The following is an 18,998-nucleotide window of genomic DNA, read 5'->3' on the forward strand; positions in this document are numbered from 1 at the left end:
TTGACTGGTGCTGGTGACCTATTTGGGCACACCTGGGACTGTTCAAGTGATGTGTTGTACAGAATTTTCCTGCCCAGTGACTACCCAGGACCACTGCCTGGCAAACATGAACCCGTTTGGAATATTGGTGTGTTTAATCAATTAATCTATGGTATTTATTGAGAGCTTAATATGTGTCAAACACTTAATACAGTGCTCTGCACATAGTAAGCACTTAATAAATACTATTGAATGAATTAAGCACCGAACTAAGTGCTTGAGAGAGCACAACAGAATTAGAAGACACGTTCCCTGCCCTTAATGAGCTTACAGTTAGAGGAGGGGACAGACATTAGCATGCATGAATAGGAAATTTATAATATGTAATTTAAATGAATGTACATAAATGCTTTGGGTTGGGGTTGAGTGAATAGTAAGTGTTCTAAGGTAGCAGATCCAAGTGCTTAGATGATGTAGAAGAGAGAGCAATCAAGGGAAAAGTGTGTTTAACTGGGGAAGTCTAGAATATAAATTCATTGTGGGCAGGGAATGTGTCTGTTATGTGTTCATTGCTTGATATTCACTGGTTGTTCACTTCATTTTTCCTATATCTTTTTAAACAAAAACCATGAACCCTAAGATGTTAAGCTATTTAATAATAAATGATAATTATGGTATTTGTTAAGTGTTTACCATGTGCCAGGCACTTTACTAAGCACTAGGGTAGATACAAGCAAATCAGGTTGGAAACAGTCACTGTCCCAAATGGGGCTCCCAATCTCAATTCCCATTTTACAGATGAGGTAACTGAGGCCCAGAGAAGTGAAGTGACTTGCCCAAGGTCACACAGCAGACATGTGGTGGATCGGGGATTAGAACCCATGACCTTCTGACTCCTAGGCCCTTGCTCTATCCACTTGCCATGCTACTCTCCTTATAGTGTATGGGCAATACTAGGGTCAAGTTATAATGGTTTTTCCTACAGGGGGTGACCTCTGGAATTCAGTCACTATCATTAATTCATTCTCTTCAACTTCATCCATTCTACCAACCAGGTGCCAACTTCTTTTCGGTCACCGCCTAAACACAGACCACTCTGAAGATCAGAAGGGATGAGAGCCAAGATGAGAGACCGTATTTTTTTGCAGGGAGATTAGGTTTGCATCAGCTGCTGTGAGAAAAGCTACAGTCACTAACAGACTCAGAATAATTTTAGAGGCAGGTCATTGGGCTGGTGGCTTACTGGGTCATTGCTAACAGTGGAACTTCCTTTGGGATTTAACGATAGGGTCAAGAGCTACCATTTGGAAATATTAGAGGTAGCATCGATCCTGGGGACAGGAGGATGGATCAGATGACCTCTCCAAATCCCTGCCAGTGCTCAGAATGCTACTATCAACTGTGTTAGACCATCCTTTTGACCTTGGCAACGGTGTAACAACTAAAACCACGATCGGCTGGATAACCTTGCCCAGTGAAGAGGATTGAACAGGAAGCCTTTTCATTTAGCAGTGGTAGGATTCTGTATAAAGGATCAGTCTGTGAAGTTAATGTTCCACTGAGGATGGGTGGAGAAGAATGGAGTATACACATATTGCTTTTTCTATTACCTCTCCCTTCCTGTTCTGCTGAGGCTGACTTAATTGAGCAATCCTTCTCTGATTTACATTCGGAAGAAAAAGAAAAGAGCACAATGAAGTGAAATTAGTCCCAAATGAGACTTAATCTACAGACATTCTGTTCATCTACGAGGTTTGGGCATTGGCCGAAAGCCCAAGATATTTTCTTTGTGGGCCTTCAAGAGTTGTTCTATTTGATGCCGGAAAGACAGGCGCTCACTGCAAGGAACCGGGTGCATGGAAATCCCATCAGGTAGCCATCCAAATAGGCATGACTTCTCTGGGCTTTCAATAGCTTCATTTAAATGTTGGAAGAAAAAAAATCTCGAAAAAATGTTCTGCCGGAGGTATTGAATTAAGATATGCCTGTGAATTTGAGAAGTCTTTTTTTCCCTCTGAAATAGCTGCTTTTATGAACTCTCATTTAAGCTTCTGGTGCATCCTGAATTCTAAGCCTTAGGCCTGGATGCTCATGCTCAGGTTCTAATTTAAGAGATTTTCTTTTTAATGCATCCTAAATTTCACAGTGGCTACACTGTATATTGTTTTTTCAATTGGACTTTTTTTGGTTGAATCCGTTTGAGCAGAGTTTCTCTTTTGTCCCAGTGTATTTATTTGCACATGTTTTGTACTTTGATTTTGAGCTCAGATAATTATTTTGTGTTAATGGCTATTTCTTTTTAAAAAATAGCTAAATTGATGGTGCATTTCCTGTTTGGAAAAGTGGAATTTCAGGCTTTGTTAGTGGTTGGGGTGGAGGCAGCTGACTCCTCAAAGCAGGGCCAATATGTCTCCATCCTGCCTGGCCCATCCCACTGCAATGGCAGATCGCAGAGACACAGGCTGGGGACAAATGGAATCAAATAGCACAGAGGCCTTCATGATGTCATCTAAGGTCAATTTGAGATTGACTTCCTTTCCCTCACTAAATTTAATCAGTCCTGAGATTCGACTTCAGGAAGTTGGGGACAATTGTTGTGGGGGAGGGGACCAGTGACAGGGGTGGGCAGAGGGTTGAAGAGGGAAAGGGCCTCTATCCTCAGCCTCCTTTTTTTTATGGCATTCATTAAATGTTACTGTTCTAAGCACTGGGGTACATGATAATAATAATAACTGTGGTATTAGTTAAGCACTTGCTATGTGCCAGGCACTGTACTAAGTGCTTGGGGGAGTAGGGGGGTTACAAGCAAATCGGACTGGACACAGTCCCTACGCCACATAGGACTCACAGTCTTAATTCCCTTTATTCAGATGAGGTAACTAAGGCCCAAAGAAGTCATGTAACTTGCCCACGTTCACACAGCGGACAAGCGGAGCTGGGATTAGAATCCAGGTCCTTTGGACTCCCAGTTCCATGCTCTAATTAGGTTGGAAACAGTCCCTGCCCCACATGGGGCTCACAGTCTTAATCCCTATTTAACAGATGAGGTAACTGAGGGCCAGATAAATCAAGTGACTTGCCCAAGGTCACACAGCAGATAAATGGCGGAGCTGAGACTAGAACCCAGGTCCTTCTGACTCCCAGGCCCATGCTCTATCCACTAGACCACACTGCTTCCCTCTCTGAAGTGTTCATGGCAGGATTTCCCAGCAACGATTTCTGGGTAGCTCTGGCTTCAAGCAGCAAAGAGTCTTTCAGGAATACTCATGACCCAGAGCAATCCACAATGATAGACCCAAGGGATTTTCCCCGTATTCTAATGGATACTGCAGGGCGACAGTTTGTCTCCAATCTGTCAACAGGGAAATCCTAAACCTGTTCTTGCCCAAACCTACTCCTTTTGACCCCCAGCCTCATGACACTTAATGTACATATCTGTAATTTATTTATATAAATGTCAGTCTCCTCTAGACAGTAGGCTCATTGTGTCATAATGTCAGGCTGTACTTCCCCAAGCACTTAGCACAGAGCCCTGCACATAGTAAGTGCTCAGTAAATACAACTGACTGAAAAAAATCCAATTCTGTTTGCTACCTATCAGTGAAGGTATGCTCACTCCTCTTGACTACAGTTAAGCTGGGTGGGTCACCAGAAGAGAAAGAATGACAGCAGGATACTCAAACCGCTGTCATCCTTGACTCTCGGTGTCATTCTTGACTCGTCTCTCTCGTTCACCCCACACATCCTATCCGTTACCAAGACCTGCCGGTTTCACCTCTACAATATCGCCAAGATCCGCCCTTTCCTCTCCACCCAAACGGCTACCTTACTGTTACAGGCTCTCGTTATATCCCGGCTAGAGTACTGTGTCAGCCTTCTCTCTGACCTCCCTTCCTCCTCTCTCGCCCCGCTCCAGTCTATTCTTCACTCTGCTGCCCGGCTCATCTTCCTGCAGAAATGATCTGGGCATGTCACTCCCCTTCTTAAACAACTCCAGTGGTTGCCTATCGACCTCCGCTCCAAACAAAAACTCCTCACTCTAGGCTTCGAGGCTCTCCATCACCTTGCCCCTTCCTACCTCTCCTCCCTTCTCTCTTTCTACCACCCACCCTGCACGCTCCGCTCCTCTGCCGCCCACCTCCTCACCGTCCCTCGGTCTCGCCTATCCCGCCGTCGACCCCTGGGTCACGTCCTCCCGCGGTCCCGGAACGCCCTCCCTCCTCACCTCCGCCAAACTGATTCTCTTTCCCTCTTCAAAACCCTACTTAAAACTCAGCTCCTCCAAGAGGCCTTCCCAGACTGAGCTCCTCTTCTCCCTCTACTCCCTCTGCCACCCCCCCTTTACCTCTCCGCAGCTAAACCCTCTTTTTCCCCTTTTCCCTCTGCTCCTCCACCTCTCCCTCCCCATCCCCACAGCACTGTACTCGTCCGCTCAACTGTATATATTTTCATTACCCTATTTATTTTGTTAATGAATTGTACATCGCCTTGATTCTATTTAGTTGCCATTGTTTTTACGAGATGTTCTTCCCCTTGACTCTATTTATTGCCATTGTTCTTGTCTGTCCATATTCACCGATTAGACTGTAAGCCCGTCAAACGGCAGGGACTGTCTCTATCTGTTGCCGACTTGTTCATCCCAAGTGCTTAGTACAGTGCTCTGCACATAGTAAGCGGTCAATAAATACTATTGAATGAATGAATGAACCGCTGCCGAATGGAAAGCTGAAACTGGGAAACCAAAAACAAGGAGGGCAAAAAACATATTTTAAGGACATGGTAAAGCAAAGTCAGTCAATCGTATTTATTGAGCACTTACTGTGTGAATAACACTGTACTAAGTGCTTGAAGAGTACACAATATAACAGACACATTCCCTGCTGCTTAGTACAGTGCTCTGTAGTTTGAAGAAAACTTTTGTAGTTAATAATGCAATCAATCTATTAGTATTTATTGAGTGGAAAACATTGTACTAAGCACTTGGGAGAGTAGATAGAAGCAAAACATTTTCTCGGCCCTTTGATTTTGCAGGAATCTACTCTCAACTCTCCCTTTCATGTACTATTGGCAAGGCTTCTGAACATCATTCCACTTATGCTAACCTTTGATAGCAAGAGAATATGGTAGGTTAGTGCGTAATTTCTTTCTTGATAGGAAGCCGCTCTGTGTAATCAAATTTGTCTGGCTACTAGTGCCCCCTGAGTTCTCTCCCCAACCCTGGTTCCTCCCTGCACACCATTTCACTGTGCTCAGTCAGAACTCTTCCACTTCAGTCATGGTCACAGACTTGAATATAATCGTCCTTTGTAGAAGGTAGTAAAGAAGAACTTTCATGGACCAATATATAGTATTGCTGAGTAAGACTGAACAGCTATCTTTTTAAATGAACAAATGTCTAGCAAACATACATATTTGATCTTCATATCCAAAGATGACATCTCTGAGTGCATGTGTAGCTAAGAAGGTCAAGATGAGATTCAGATTCCTGGCCCCATTGTGTGCACAAAAATGTTGTCCCCTGTTGCATTGTCATGTTTGATAGCTTGGCACTGTTTTCTCCTGTTTTTTCTCAAAGCTTTTGCTGTAAAAAAAACACCCTTCTTTCATGAAAGCAGTAGGTCATGCTGGCCTGTCCTCAACAAGTGACTCCCATTTTTCAGCTGAGGTGCAGCATTATCTGCGGTTTTGTTTACTTATTTATATTAATGGCTGCCTCCCCCACTAGACCGTGCCACTTGTCTGCTGTGTGACCTTGGACAAGTCTCTTCATTTCTCCCGGTCTCAGTTACCTCATCTGTAAAATGGGGATAAAGACTGTGAGCCTCAAGTGGAGCATGGACTGTGTCCAACCTGATTAGCTTGTATCTCTCCCAGTGCTTAGAACAAAGCTTGATCACATAGTAAACACTTAACAAATACATTAAAAATAAATAAATAAAAAGGTCAGGATCATCAAGGATCTGAAAACTTTCTCAAGAAATAAGTAGGAATATGGAAAAATATAGGAAACAAGAGAGTAAATGGGGTCAAATGTAGGCAAAGCTACTTCGTTACTGAGTAAAGGACAGGTGAAATAATTTTATGCAGATTCCTGTTTAAAAGAAACTAAAGATTATGGGTAGTTGGAAGAGGGTGCTTAAAAATGGCAGTTGTCTGTTGAATTATCATGGGCAAGTCACTTAACTTCTCAGGGTCTCAGTTTCCTCATCTGTAAAATGGGGATGCAATATCTGCTGTTCACCCTACTTCAACTGTGAGCACTAAATGGGGCAGGGACTGTGTCTGATCTGATTCTCTTCTGCGTACCTCATCATTTAGAAGCGTGCTTGGCACATAGTAAGTGATCACATAGTGATCACATGTATATGCCTCATTCCTGTTTTGAGAATGAAAAACCTTGTCATAGAACTCCCTCCTTCATCTCCAAATACACATCAAGGAGGTCCAGGGCTTGTGGCACTGAGATGCTTCAAAGAATTACATGTGGCTCACAACCGAACAGAGTGGTTCCCAGGGGAAAAGAATCTGCTTGGGGGCAACTGTTGGGAAGCACTGAGTCACTAGACTTATCTTCCTCCTACATGCTGCCACTTGGGTCCCTGGACTTGTCATATGGGATGCTGCCCAAGTCAATGTTGCCTGTGCAGGAGGATGAGCCCAGATGGGACAGGCAGCCCACCCTACGCCAATCCACTATTGTTCTTTCCAGTGCCCAGAAGGTGACTGGCTGTGGTTATCATGTCTCAGCCATGTGCACGGAAAATTCTAATCCTTCCACCTGAGGTTTAGCTCCGGCTAGGTTTCCATTTTTTTTTGAATTCTGGAGATTTTCATCTTATTTCTGGCAGTGGTGAAGACTGACTGTAACCCCGACTTCCCCCACAAAGACATCGGAATGACATTAAGTCATTTATTTTTCTGGTCATTAAGTCATTTATTTTGTCTGGATACAGGTAATCTTGCTTTCCTTTCCATATTATCAGCTTCAATTGCAAGTGTTTGCCCTTCACCCTCCAGTCGCATACATTCATAGTAGAGAAAATAAGGAGAGGCCTCAGGGCTTTGACTTGTCAGAGGTGAACGGCGTTTCTTTACTTTAAGAATGCTTCTGAACCGCCAGCTGTCTCCTCATGGAGTCAGTCTCAAGGCTGGTTCAATATGACCTCGGAAGGGGACTGCTCCCACCTGCCAGAATAATAAATGGGTCTCCCATGAAGTCTTCTCAGAAAACACCCGGAATGTAAGATGAAACACTGGCTCATTTGGAAACTCCAGAGGTCAGCGGGGCACGCTTCTGATCTGGCCCTTGACTTATGGACTTTCATCCACCTCTTTCAATGGAACCAGTACGCTGAACTCAGTATATTGATGGAACCATTTGAGACACAAAGGGGAAACCTCTTATTATCTTTCCAGGGGTATAATAACCACAAAGATGGGACAGAGATGAATTTTTTCATTGGGTACTGAGGCATTATTGTGTGTGGGTATTCATGTAATTGAGATTAACTTAATATCATTTACAAAATCTGTAAGAAATACAGTATTTACAGAAGTTAGTGTGCCCTCAGCTTTAGGTCTATAGCAAGTACATTAATGTGTGAACTAAATGGTGTTGTCTCTCCCATCTGCCTTGAGGCTGAGAGAAGGACATTCCAAAAATACAGGCTAGAGAAAATGGAATTTGGGCTAGCCCAGTGTTTTGAATTAACTTTCAGAGCTCAATGGACTGGCAAACTGTGCATTACATTTCCTATGTTTTCCCTTAATTTAGCTCTCCCCCTGCCCTTTTAGACTGTGAGTCCATTGTTGGGCAAGGATTGTCTCTATCTGTTGCCAAATTTACATTCCAAGCGCTTAATACAATGCTCTGCACACAGTAAGTGCTCAAGAAATACTATTGAATAAATGAATGAATGCCCTCTCTGTCTTTCTCCCTTCTCTCAGAGCTAACAAGATGTTACTGATCTCTTTCAGAAATTCCACTCAAACATTTCTCACTGACACAAAAATATCAAACAAAAATGATATAGACAAGAGAGGAAGTTCAATATCTCGTTGCCCCACTGCCGCACTTTCCCTACTTTGGACAATGCTATTTATTTATTTATTTATTTATTTATAATGACATTTGTTAAGTGCTTACTATGTGCCAGGCGCTGTACTAAGCACTGAGGTAGGTACAAACTAATCAGGTTGGACACAGTCCCTGACTCACTTAGGGCTCACAGTCTTAATCTCCATTTTACAGATATGGGTACTGAGGCACATAGAAATGAAGTGACATGCCCAAGGCCATAAGGCATACAAGTGACAGAGCCAGGAGTAGAACCCAGGTCCTTCTGACTCCCAGGCCTGTGTTCTATATACTAGGTCATGCTGCTTCTCTACTGGCCACTTTGTATGTGCAAAGTACTCTACTACGCACTTGGGAGACTTGGTATACGTGATTCCTGCCATCAAGGAGCCTAGACTCTGGTGGGAAAAACACACATTAAGGTAAATTACAAACAGGAGAAACAGCAGAGTATAAAAATATATACCTAAGTGCTGTTGGGCTGGGGTGAATATCAAAGTTCTTATGGGAAGCAGGCTCTCGTACACAGGTGATGCAGAAGGGAGGGCTAATAGGGTGGGGAAATGAGGGATTTGTCAGGGAAGACTTCTTAGAGAAGATGTGATTTTAGTAGGGTTTTGAAAAGGGGGAAAATGATGGTCTGTAGAATATAATGGGGTAGGGAGTTCCAGACCAGAGGGAGAATGTGTGCAAGGGGTCGGTAGTGAGAAATGAGATTGATGTGCAGTGAGCAGGTTGGTGTTTAGGAAGCGGAGTGTATGGGCTGGGTTGTAGTAAGAGATTTGCGAGGTTAGGTAGGAGGGTGAGAGCTTACTGATTTACAAGTTTAAAGTATAAAGGGGGAGACAGACAGTAATATAAATAATTTATAATACAGAATTTGTAGATAATGTACATAAATGCTGTAGGGCTGAGGGTGGGGTGAATACCAAGTGCTCAAGGGTCACAGATCCAAGTGCAGAGATGACACAGAAGAGAGAGGGAATAGGGGAAATGCAGGCTGTCAGGTAAGGCCTCTTGGTGATGTGACCTTAATAAGGCTTTGAAGGTGGGGAGAGGGGAGTATAGGAAAGGGGAAGGAAATCCTGAGAGCTTACCTCCTTCAGGAGGCCTTCCCACTCTGAGCCCCCCTTTCCCTCTGCTCCTCCTCCCTTCCCCTTTCCCCACCTCCTGCCCTGTGCTCTTCCCCCTTCCCCTCCCCTCAGCGCTGTGCACATTTGTATATATTATTTATTACCCTATTTATTTTGTTAATGAGGTGTATATCTCTGATTCTATTTATCTTGATGATCTTTTGTTTTGTTCTGTTTTGCTTTGCTGTCTCCCCGGTTTAGGCTCTGAGCCCGTTATTGGGCAGGGATTGTCTCTGTTGACGAATTGTACATTCCAAGCACTTAGTACAGTGCTCTGCACATAGTAAGCACTCAATAAATACTACTGAATGAATGAATCCAGGCCAGGCATTTCTAGTTCAGACAATTCTAGAGCATTTCTCCTCAGGCACTCTTGAACTCTCGATTCACTCCAGAATCTTTGCATTCCACTCTCAGATCTGCATCAGTGCAGGCATTACTTCCTAATGCCACTTCTGATATATGGAACTTAGTCACAGCTCTATACCTCAGTAGATCCACCTTCCTTAGTTCTGGCCCAGGCTTTGAGACCCAGAAGATCTTTGTGTGTCCATAAAGCTGAAAAGGCTTTCTGGTCCATGGTCTCTCAAGTTGTGGGTATTTCTGGAAGCTCAGTGGACCACTGCTATAAGCATATACATTCATTCAGCTTCTTTCCATGTAGGTATAAGCAGGAAGTTTTTGTATTCAAAAAAGCAGGTAGCTATCTAGACTTAAAAGTGCTGAAGTTAGGGGAGGTGATGGTTCAAATGAGCAGAATTACTTGCAATTCTCTTTAAAGTTGTTCCTTGCCCTGAGCCTGGGAGACGGTGGTTGATACAGTGGCCTCTCCTTGTGTCTAGTGCCTGCCCAAATCAGGAGTTGTGATGACAGTCAGGAACACCAGGTGAGAGTAGCTCATCTACTCTCTGGGGAAAGCATTGAGAGGTTAGCATTTTGTTAATCCTCTGCCAAGGTGATGGTGTGGGAGTGAGTGGAGGGAAATGGGGAGAGGGAGATGAGCTACGCTGTCTCTTCCTGTTTATAAGCTCCTTGTAAACCTTGTAGGGGTCAGGTCTACTAACTCTGTTGCATTGATCTCTCATGAGTTCTTAGTATAGTATTCTGCACACAGTAAATGCTCAATAAATACTGCCGATTGGTTGGTAGGCAATGTCCCACTGGTTTGATAAAAGGAGAGGGGAGTGGAGCCAGTTTCTCCTATATATGGTGGTGGAGGGGTTCTCGCTGCAGGGCGGCCTGGAGAGCCTTTCTGCAGGTGGAGGACCTTACAGCCTACAGCCAAAAGGGGAGGAGATGCACAATTCTGCCCATCATCTTCTTACCTCTGGAAATTGAGAAATTCGGGGCCTCAACCAGGTCCCATAGTGCTGACCTAACCTAGAACTGGCACCGGAGTGGTAACCTTGACACCACTGAATGGAAATTGAATCTGGGCCAGGACTTAAGAGACCCAGAATCCACTTACAAGTGTCTCCATGATGTGTGTTATCTAGTGGATCTCTGGGACTGTAGCCAGACCCGTCTTGAAACAGAAGGCAGTGGAGAAGAGAGTTGAGGACAGAGAAGGGAGTGTTGAATCTGGGCTATGCTTGGTGCGGTTGTCTGGTCTGAACAGCCCAAATGACTGATTCTTTGAGGAGCATCTGAGGAAAGGGTCTTATCAATCAATCAGTGATGTTTCTTGAACTCGTACTGTGTGCGGAACACCATACTAAGGACTTGGGAGAGAAGCAGCATGGCTTAATGGATAGAGCATGGGACTGGGAGTCAGAAGGTCATGAGTTCTAATCCTAGCTATGACGTATGTCTGCTGTGTGACCTTGGTTTAGTGGAAAGACCACGGGCTTGGAAATCAGAGGTCGTGGGTCCTAATCCCGTCTCTACTGCTTGTCTGCTGTGTGACCTTGGGCAAGCCACTTAACGTCTCTGAGCCTCAGTTACCTCATCTGTAAAATGGAGATGAAGACTGTGAGCCCCACGTGGGACAACCTGCTTACCTTGTATCTACCCCAGCACTTAGAACAGTGTTTGGCACATAGTAAGTGCTTAACAGATACCATAATTATTATTATTACTTCACTTTGCTGGGCTTCAGTTACCTCATCTGTACAATGGGGATTAAGAGTGTGAGTTCTATGTGGGACAGGGACTGTGTCCATCCTGACTAACTTGTATCTACCCCTGCGCTTAGAAGATTGCTTGGCATTTAGTGCTTAACTAGTACCATAATTATTAATTATTATTTCAGTACAAAAGAGTTGATAGAGTTGGCCTTCTAAGACAAATGTCCCCTCTCTACCTATTGAACTAATTTGACACCCTCTCTGTTTCTTCGCATGGTATGGCAGTAATAGCAAATGGATGCTTTATAGCCTGCTGGGAGTTTGATGGATTGTAAAGCTGTCCCACTGTTTTCTGTCACACTCTAATGGAAAAAGAAATGTATTACTCTGATCAAGGGCAGAGTGAGGTTTCACTGGGCCTGGGGCAAGGTAGAAATTACTGGGGCCTCTCTCCCATTTTATGCTTTCCAGGGGCAGCTGTTGTCAACTTGGGGTAAAAGGGGAGTTTGGAGTGGGGAAGATAGAGCAGGGAATAGAAGAGAGCCAATTTAAGGCCATGGGAAGCCTTGGGCAACATTTGAACACTTCTGGGTCATCTAAAAAATAGGAATGGCTGAGAATGGCTGTGGCTTTCTCACCTCTGTGGAAGCTGCCTGTGTTTCCTTGGAATTCCTGTATCACTTCACCACCTAAAAGCTGCTTAGATATCCTGCTGTCTTTCATTCTCCTCTAATGTCTTTCCCAGTGGAGGTGTGTTGGTGTGAGCATTGCTACAATAATGATAATGGTATTTGTTAAGCACTTACTATGTGCCAAGCATAGTTCTAAGCACTGGGGGTAGATACGAGGTAAACAGGCTGTCCCACGTGGGGCTCAGAGTCTTCATCCCCATTTTACAGATAAGGGAACTGAGGCACAGAGAAGTTAAGTGGCTTGCCCATGGTCACACAGCAGACAAGTGGTGGATGTGCGATTAGACCCCAAGTCCTCTGAGTCTCAAGCCCGTGCTTTTTCCACTGAGTCTTGGCGAGCTATGTTGGTATTTATTGTCCTGTTATCGACGTTGTAGATGGCTCTGGTGAAACTGCTTAGACTCTGGATGTGTTTCCCTAGTAGTTCCGGCGCTCACAGCCATCTAGGAGAATGAACCATATAGCAGCCTTTTAGACCTTTAATTTGAAATGGAAATTGATATTTCATTGTAGCCTCACTCTTTTACCATCCATCAAAATCTATGTTGGCCTTGGTTCTTTTTTCTATTTTGTATCTGTTATATTGTTATATTGTACTCTCCCAAGTACGGCTGATTGACTGACTTACCCATGCATGGCTGGACAGTGTACTGCTTAAGTGGCAGAACTTGGTGAGAACTTTAAATTCTCTGTAGCTCATGAAAACCCTTAATGGGGTGTGGGGTTTTAAGAATCTGTGGACTGGTACAGAACTTATGTTTTCTTCAGTTCAGAGCATTGCGCTGAATCTGTGAAACATTTTGGTAATTATTTTCATCCTTTATTGTTTGTGTTCCTCTAGGGCACAAACATCTGCATAAAGCAGTTCCTGGACTTTTGTCTCCAGCCTTTTTGAAGATGCTTGTAGCCTGTTGAACTGAAAAAGCTTCCTGGTCAATTGGCATTTTGACTCTTCAACACAGTCTTGTTCAATCTGTTCTATCACACCATAACCCTGCTTCTCTCTGATGGCGATGACACCTTCCACTCTAGTTTTACCAGCATTCCATTATGCAGTAGTCAACTCTAGAGGAAAGAAGGGATGTGGTATTGGAAAGGATAAACAGTAATGGAAGTAGCGATAGCAACTTTTATTGAGCACTATTTGGTGCACTGTACTAGATACTTAGGAAGTACACAGTTATAAAATAATTTTCTTACCCAAAAAATGCTCACATTCTAATGTGGGAGACAAGCACAAAAAATATTTACAATGCATTCAAAAAAAATTGAGCATATGTGTTTCTCTCTCTCTTTCTAATCTATCTAGTTATACCTCAACACATACAGTTAATCAATCAATGTGATTTATTGAGCACTTACTATGTACAGAGCCCTGTTACTAAGTACTTGGGGGAGTACAATACAGCAGGATTAGCAAATGTGTTCCCTGCAAGTGCTAAAGAAGTTGCAAATATGTTGAGAAATGCTAATAATAAATTTTATCAGACAAGAAGGGGGCTATGGCATCCCACTGGATAGAAATTTCAAATAGAAACAGAAACATAGATTTTTGTATAGACTACTTGGGTTGGAGAAGGAAAGTGAACAGCACATATTAGATAAGATTGTCAGGGAAGCTGTAAAACTAGCACTTATAATTATTCTTGGAAACTTCAGTTGGCTTCACATAGGTCCGCGGAATACATTAGGAACAGAGATAGAGATAAAGTTATTTTGGTAGGACAAATTACTGGGACAACTGGTCTAGGAAGCTACAAGGAAGAGCAAAATATGGATTTAATGTTGAGTAATTTGACAAGAGGTATATGTGAGAAATCAACTCTGTAAATGTGATCAGAACATGATTAAGCTTTTTGGGGTGGTGAGAACAAACATTTTGATTTTCAAAATCAAAATAACAAATTCTTCTTAATAAAAACAGTAGTAAAAAGTTAAAAGCACAGCTAATAGACAAGTAGTTTTATGAAATCTGTTAACCCCCACCCCGCCCCCAACCATAATACAGCTTCAGAGAAAAATAAATGACAGAGGAAAAACACCCAATAACAAAATGAGCCACCAATCCCAAACCCTTCATGGCTAACTGGCAGAGTAAAAGAGGCCAACAAAGGGGAAAACCTGTTCTTTAAAATATAGAAAGTTTACAGCAGTGAGGACAGCAAAACCTACAAAATGCTGCAGTTCAGATGCAAACAGGAAATTGGGTGGGACAGAATTCCAATAGCACCTCGCAAGGGATGCCAATGCTAGTGACCAAAGATTCTTGAAATCTATCAAAAGCAGGTAACCAACTAGGGAATTGGTGAAGCCTCTTGATGAGTATGGAGTAAAAGGTGCAATTAGGCATGAAAAGAAATAGGCGAGGGGTTTGGTGAATTCTTTACTATGATATTTGCTGAGGAAGTGTTTGGAGAGACTCCTAAACAAGCTGGGGTTTTTTGTAACGGACATGTCAGAGGGACTGGATCAAGTTGTGCGACCACCCAGAATGCCTTAGACCAAATTGATAAACCAAATGTAAACGAATCACTAGGGCTGAATGGCATCCACAAGAGAGCCCTGAAAGAACTCAGCAGGGAACAGGGAAGTGCAGATATCTTGGCAGTGTGTAAACTCTCCATACAAATGACCACTGCCAGATGACTGGAAGATTGCCAAGGAAATGCTCATCTCTAAAAAGGGTTTCAGTAGTGATCCTGGGAATTAGAGACCAGGGAGTCCCACTTGTATACCTGGCAAACTGGCAGAATTTAGGATCAAGCTTAGGATCACTGAACCCTTAGAAAAGCACAACCCTTTGGGGAACGATCACATGACTCCATCTGGAGAAATCATGACTCACTAATCTGCAGGAGTTCTTTGAAGGGATCAGTAAGAACTGGTGGACATAATACATTTAGATTTTTGAAAAGGTCTTTGGCTGAGGCTCCTTACCAAAGGCTTTAAGAAAGTAAGAAAAAAATACTAGAGTAATCAGGAATTGAAGATGTTCCGTCGGACCCCCTCCATGCTATGGATAGGAAACTGGCTGAAAGGTGAAATGAAGGGTAGGATGAATTGCCACTTTTTGAGATGAAGTACTTTTTGAGAAGCAACATAGCTTGGTGGTTAGGGCATGGGCCTTGGAGTCAGAAGGACCTGGATTCTAACCTCAGCTCTGCCACTTGTCTGCTGTGTGACCAGTCACTTCCTTTCTCAGGGCCTCAGTTACCTCATCTATCTGTAAAATGGGGATTAAGACTTTGGGTCCCATGTGGAACACGCGCTGTGTCCAATCTGTTTAGCTTGCATCTTCCCCAGCATTTTGTATGGTGCCGGTCACATAGTAAGTGCTTAGCGACATAGCATGCCGTAGTGGATAGAGCACAGGCCTGGGAGTCAGAAAGTCATGGGTTCTAATTTCTACTATGCCGCATCGGCTGTGCGGCTTTGGCCTTGGGTAAATCACTTCACTTCTCTGGACCTCAGTTACCTCATCTGTAAAATAGGGATTGAGACTGTGAGCTCCATTTGGGACAGGGACTGTGTCCAATCCGATTTGCTTGTATCCACCCCAGTGCTTAATACAGCGCCTGGAACATAGTAAGTGCTTAACAAATACCACAATTATTATTATCATTGTTATTATTAATGAATACCCTAAAAGAAGTACAAATAGTGAGTCTTCACCCCAGCTCCCGCCCCTTTCTGGTATGGGTGCTGGGACTGGTTGTGTATTGCATTGATAGATTATCTCTGGAAGCAGAAGTGTGCAGAGAAATCTCTAAGTTTGTAAATGATACCAAATTCTTTTGGGTGGTTGTGCTGGGCCAGTGGGGAAAAATTGCAACAAGACTCATAAAGCTGAGCCGGAAGGCAGAGTTGACAAATGGGCTTCAAAGATAGCAAATAATAAGAATAACGATAATTATGGCATTTAAGTGCTTACTATGTGCAAGACACTACTAAGTACTGGGGTGGATACAAACAAATCAGGTTGGACACATTCCCTGTCCTAAGTGGGATTCATAGTCTCAATCCCCATTTTACAAATGAGGTAAGTGAGGCCCAGCAAAGTGAAGTGACTTGCTCAAGATCACACAGCAGACAAGTGGCAAATCCAGGATTAGAACTCATGACCTTGTGAATCCCAGGCCTAAATGCAACTTTCCAAGCTCACATAATTATGCCTTGTTCCTGACTCTTGCTCCTCCAATCCCTGGCTCACTCCTTTCCTCCTGCCAGTAATTTCTTCCCTGTCAAATCTGCCAGACCACAGCTCTCCCTATTTGCAAAACCCCTCTGAAATTCTACCTTCTCCAGGTGGCTTTTTCCTCCAATTATTTTTCTAACCATCAAGTCACAACTTCCCTGATATCATCTTAGCCATTTTCACATCCTAAATGTGTTTGGAGTAGTACTAAATACATAGAAATATGCTCCCTGCTCAATGGGTACTTACAATCTAACAGGGAAATCACACATAAAATGGCTTAATAGAAAGAAATAAGGCTCAGATAATAGAACATGGAGATCAATTTGTGCAAATGTTCAAAAAGGGGTTTGGGTTGTGAGTGAAAAAGTGCTGACGTACAAAGGGCTGAGATGATAACAGGGAAGTTGTGACTTGATGGGTGGAAAAATAATTGGAAGAAAAATCCTCCGGGAGAAGGTGGGATTTCAGAGGGGTTTTGCAAATAGGGAGAGCTGTGGTCTGGGAGAGAAGAAATTATGGACAGGAAGAAAGGTGTGAGCTAAGGATCAGAGGAGCAAGAGTCGGGAACGAGCCATAATGATGTGAGCTTGGAAAGAATGGAGAGTGCGAGGTGGGATGTAGTAAGAGAAGAGAATGGATAGGTAAGAGGAACAGAGGAGGAAGAATGCCTTAAAACCAATAATCAGGAGTCCCCATTTGATGTGAAAAGAAACGGGTAACTTTGCCAATCTGTGAAGAGGGGAGAAATGTGCAGATTTTGACATTTTTAAAAAGATGATCTGAGCATCTGAGTGAAGTATAGCAAGGAAGGGGAAAGGCTGGAAGCAGGGAGACTGCTGAGGAGGTAGGTTCACTAGTCCAGTCAGAATACGATGAGTGCCTGGATCAAGATGGTGGCCACTGGGTTGGCTTCTGGAAATATTGTGGAGGAGGAACCAACAGGATTTAGCAAAGACTGATTTGGAGAGATGAAAGAGAATGAGGAATCAAGATAATATCAAGTTGTGGGTTTTGGAAACAGGGAAGATGGTGTTGTCAACAGTGATGGCAAAGTTAAGTGAAAGTGGGAGGGAAGATGAGGAATTCAGTTTAGATGTACTGTGCTTTAAGGTGCTGGAAGGCAGGAAGAACAAAAAGCCCATAATAGCAACAAGGGAAAAGAAAACACTGAAGTAGAACATAGTAACTATATCATATGTAATAACAATAGCGTTATTTGCTAAATGCTGGGGTAAGTACAAAACAATCAGATCAGACTCCGTCTGTCCCACAGAGGATTCACCGTCTAAAGGGGAAAGAGAATAGGTAATGAATCCCCATTTTACACATGAGGAATTTGGGGCCTAGAGAAGTTAAGTGACTTGCCCCAAGTCACACAGCAGGCAATTGGCAGAGCCTAGATTAGAATCCTAGTCTCCTGATTTCTAGACCTGTTATCTTTCCACTAGACCATCCTGCTTCTCGTCATGATTTGTCTACTGGAACTACTGCCTGTAATGCTGGCCACTGTATGATCTTTGTCCCCTTATGTCATTTTTCAGAATTCCAGCTGTCCATGTTCACCATGTGGAATGCCCCAGTTGGTTCTGAAACCTTCACTAGTGATGACAAAGCCTCAGCAGGCATAACTCTACTGGCAGAGCTGAGACTAGAAGTCAGGTCTTCTGATTCCCAGAACTGAGCTCTTGCCACGGGACCAACAAAAGAGCTGGGGTGGGGTGAATTAGGCCCCAGATCAAACCAACTGATGCTCTGTCACTCTGGAGCAGGTGATATGGCTCTGAAGCTGACAGTCCCAGCAGACCACAGGGCCCTCGGAAGCAGTTTCTGAAAACTCTGATAGGGTGGCATGGGTACAGTCCAGGTGCTGGATTCCTGGCACATGCAGGGTTTTATGTGATGGACCTGGACCCCCCACTCTCTCACCTTCAGGAAGTACTTGGAGATGAGGAAGGAAACCTGCCATAGGGAAGGGGTTGTCACGACCCACTGAGAAAGAAATGCCCCTTCCCATCCCCGCTGTACGTCTAATCGATAATGATAGTGGTATACGTTAAGCGCTTTGTAATCATGATGATGTTTGTTAAGCACCTACTATGTGTCAGACAGTGTACTAAGCTTTGGAGGGGGATACAAGCAAATCAAGTTAGACACAGTGCCTGTCCCATGTGGGGCTCACAGTTTCAATCCCCATTTTATAGATGAGGTAACTGAGGTACAGAGAAGTGAGGTGATTTGCCCAAGGTCACACAGCAGACAAGTGGTGGAGGTGGAACTTCTGACTCCCAGGTCTGTGCTCTAGCCACTACACCATGCTGCTTCTCTGCTTCCTTGGCTGCTTCTCTACTTACTAAGGGCCAAGCACTATACTGAGCTCACGGGTACATACAAGAAAATCAGGTCACAATCCCTTTCTCACATGGGACTAATAGTCTGTGAGAAGGAGAATTGGTATTTAATCCCTATTTTACAGATGAGGAAACTGAGGCACAGAGAAGTTATGGGACTTGCCCAAGGTCACCCAGCAGGTAAGTGCCAGAATTAGAATTAGGGCCCAGCTCTTCTGATTCATAGTCTTCTGACACATAGTCCTGTGCTCTCTCTTCACTAAGTCGTGCTGCTTCACTAGGCCACCCTGTATACTTGCAAGAGCAGTGGAAAGCACACAAGTGCTGGGATATGGTGTAGCACGCTGATTGCCAAAGGAATTATCAGCAGAACATTCATTCTTTCGGTCATATTTATTGAGCACTTACTGTGTGCAGAGCACTGGACTAAGTGCTTAGAAAGTACAATTCGGCAGCAGATAGAGACAATCCCTACCCAACAACGGGCTCACTGTCTAGAAGGGGG

This window comes from Ornithorhynchus anatinus, chromosome 2 (assembly GCF_004115215.2).
Source record: "Ornithorhynchus anatinus isolate Pmale09 chromosome 2, mOrnAna1.pri.v4, whole genome shotgun sequence".
Classification (NCBI taxonomy): Eukaryota; Metazoa; Chordata; class Mammalia; order Monotremata; family Ornithorhynchidae; genus Ornithorhynchus; species Ornithorhynchus anatinus.